The sequence below is a fragment of the Nicotiana tabacum genome, chromosome 16 (assembly GCF_000715075.1).
Source record: "Nicotiana tabacum cultivar K326 chromosome 16, ASM71507v2, whole genome shotgun sequence".
NCBI lineage: Eukaryota > Viridiplantae > Streptophyta > Magnoliopsida > Solanales > Solanaceae > Nicotiana > Nicotiana tabacum.
This window is the reverse complement of record NC_134095.1, coordinates 20,308,220-20,311,427: the sequence shown is the minus strand read 5'-3', so window position 1 is coordinate 20,311,427 and position 3,208 is coordinate 20,308,220. Positions and strand designations below refer to the sequence as shown.

The 3,208-nt window shown below is 37.9% G+C and overlaps 1 long non-coding RNA gene across 1 annotated transcript; it reads right to left on the bottom strand.

The window, feature by feature from the left end:
- Window positions 1–724: 724 nt before the first annotated feature.
- LOC107797542 (uncharacterized) lies at window positions 725–1,941 on the bottom strand. Its single transcript, XR_001650711.2, has 2 exons — window positions 1,315–1,941; window positions 725–1,216 (listed from the first exon to the last, which is right to left on the bottom strand). It is a non-coding gene; the product is annotated as an uncharacterized LOC107797542 (long non-coding RNA).
- Between the last annotated feature and the right edge of the window lie 1,267 nt (window positions 1,942–3,208).

Sequence of the window (3,208 nt, the reverse complement as noted above, 5' to 3'; positions counted from 1 at the left end):
GTGTCATCACTGTCACACCTCTTTTTTTACACACCCCTGGAAGGGTGTATATAAGGGAGTTTCTCCAATTAAAGGACAATCGAAATGGGGTTATTGTTAAATGATTCAGAGTCGCCACTTGGGAGATTTATGGTATCCCAAGTCACCGGTTTAGAATCCCGAATCGAGGAAAGATTGACTCTATTTAACAGTCCGCGAACTAGAAATCTGGGTAAGGAATTCTGTTAACCCGGGAGAAGGTGTTAGGCACTCCCGAGTTCCGTGGTTCTAGCATGGTCGCTTTGATTATACTTGGCTTAACTAAATTGTTTAAATACTGAACTTAGAACCTATGTGCTTTTGTCTATTAACCGCTTTTGAATCACTTGATTATTCGTAATTAAAGAATTGAGTTACGCATACGTATACTCTTTTCCTTTGGCGCGTTAAAAATCATGTCACGCGAACATGTCCATAATTAATAATGCTTTTTATTGTTTATTCAAGAAAAATTGGCGAAAGTTGCGCGAACGCATACTCCGATTTTGTTTTTAGAGATCGCAATCATGTCACGCGAACGTGTCCACAATCACAATGATAATATCAAATATTAAATAATAGATGGAGTAAAAGAAAATGCATTAAAATATAAGAAAAGCCGATTAAGACTTATGCAATTCTACGATGCACTACCTTGACAAAAACTTATAAAATCCACTTAAACCAAGTCAAATACTCCCGAGACTATCCAAAAAAAAATTCTGATGCACAGAATGATAAATTCTCTTCAACATTGTAAATGAGCACATGTGCTCGTGAAATGGATAATGTTAAATGCCTATGACACAACTAATTCGATCCACTCAACATATAACAATATTAATTTTCCAATGAAGTGGTAATTTAATAATCCAAGAGAAAGAAGCTTAGCACAGACGTGTATTGCGAATCACACTTCAACAAAATTCACACCCCTGCTCCGTACAACTCAAGCCATCGTATGTGAATCACAATTCCAGATGCATACCCTTTACATAAAATTAAAGTGATAGGTGAGAACAACTACTTCATGAAGGGATTAATTAAGCCTCTTTAGCTTTCCGTGTAAACGAGTCCCAGCTAATATCTCTTCCATTAACAATGATTTCAAACAAAAATTTTATCAACTATGAGTGTCTCATAAATTGCTTGAATTAGCTCACATGTAACTATTGACTCGACAGAGATCACCATGAACCTAACCAAAACATCAAAAGTGATTATTTTATTTTTTATGAACTAATCAAAAAGAAAAAAAAGAAATCATAAACTAAGGAGGAGAGTAGCGAGATGGACCTGGAAATATTTCACAATTAATTTGCTGAAAGTGATTACAAGACAATCCAGCAACAAACTCGAACACAAGACCGAAATGGCAATAGGAGAACTCTGTCGTGAACCTCGAACTTGGATGACAACTCCAACTGATTTTACACTTCAGATGCTTGGGACGTTTTGAAGCTCACAAACAACAGGAACGCAACTAGAACCTCGGTAGACGACAGGCTGGTCGAGCTGCGTCGGAGAAAACTCAAATCGCACCGACGAACCCGAACTCTACATCGACCTGGAGAAACCGAAGCTCAAAAAGCTGACTGGAATTGAAACTTGGTGTGTTTTGGGGTCTACAGCTGAGCTGATTTTAAAGCTGGTTTCATGAGTTTTTACATGGTATTTTGGAGGTTCTCTAATGGAGGTTTAGAGGGGGTGGTCGGCTGGTTTGTGTCCGTTTTTTGGTTTTTGTATGTGTGTGTGTTTCTCGCTGGGATGAGGGTCCTCGTCTATGTGTTCCGGCGAGTCGCCGCTGGCGGGGAGACGGGGAATGGAGGGTTGTTTTGGGGTGGGGTTTTGCTGGTCGAAGAAGAAGAGAACGTTTAGGGTGGGGGTCTATCTTTGCGCAGCTGCTCGTTCTTTTTGTTCCTAGTGTGGTTTCCTTCCTTCTTTTTGTCTTAGGCTTTTTCTTTTTATATTGTAGGTTTTTTGGTAGGATTTTAGGTTAAGGGGTATGGTCCTAGGAATTATGGGCTTGGCAATTGTGGGCTAGGTCCAAAATTAGGCCTAAAATGGGTTGCTCGAGCCCAAGTTCTATACTTTTGCTGCGAACGAGATTAAAAATACGGGCCCATTTATTAATTATTCCTACTATTCAAATAATTATTAAAATAAAACTAACCATTAAAACAAATCTATTTTGGTATTTTCAAATATCATATTAAAATAAAAATACGATACTATTGTTGTATATATTTTTTTTTAAGATATTTTTTTTAGATTAAAAATGACTACAAAACTTTAATGAACCTATTTTTGTGATTTTTTATTTTTCTTGTATAAATAAAGTAAAAGAGTCAAAATTACTTAAAATATCTATATTATGCCTAATTATATATTTACGCGCTAAAATATGAAAAATCTTAGGGAGGGTCAAAAATCACATGTCTACAGCTGCCCCTCTTTGACTGGAAACGTACAGAGTTTTCAGACAAAGACTAACTAGACATGTTTTTGACCCGACCCTTATTTGGAGAGACTAAAACTAAGAGAAAAGGAGGATGTGACCGAGCTCTTGGATTTGAGATGCCTACATATCCTTGGCTATAAAGGAATCAGGCCACGTGTAGTTCAGAGATGAGTGAGATGACGGAGTATGACGAGGTGGAGATCTGGTCGAGGTTCCGGTCCGCAGTCCCTGTTATTACATCAAAAGTCAAATGAAAAAGACTAACTAAAGCTTTCAACTACGAGTTACAAGGTTCCTATTTATAAGTTTTCTGAAGCTTGATCTTGAGTCTCTAATGGTTCTTCATCCAGACTTTAGATTTGAACCTTGATGCTTGCTAGTTGCAGGTGCTAGTTCATTCTTCTTCAGCTTTTCAGATCAAAACCGGACACACCATGCTTGTGACCTCTTGTCTCAGCTTCTGCATTTTTTATTCACTTCTTTTTTTTTCTTTTCTTTATTGTGACTAACTTCTGTTGATCACCTCGGACTGTTGACTCGCATTCTTGCCGCGAGATTCTTTGGTTGCTGACTTGAATTGCAATTTGAGATGCTTTTCCTTTTCTTCAGGTGGACGCCTGATTGTTGAATTCGAACCGTCTTCTCTTATTACTTGACACTGTTTTCCCTTGCACCTTGAACCATTTTCCCCTGAAACTTGAACTATCTTCCTTCGAAACTGCTTTCCCT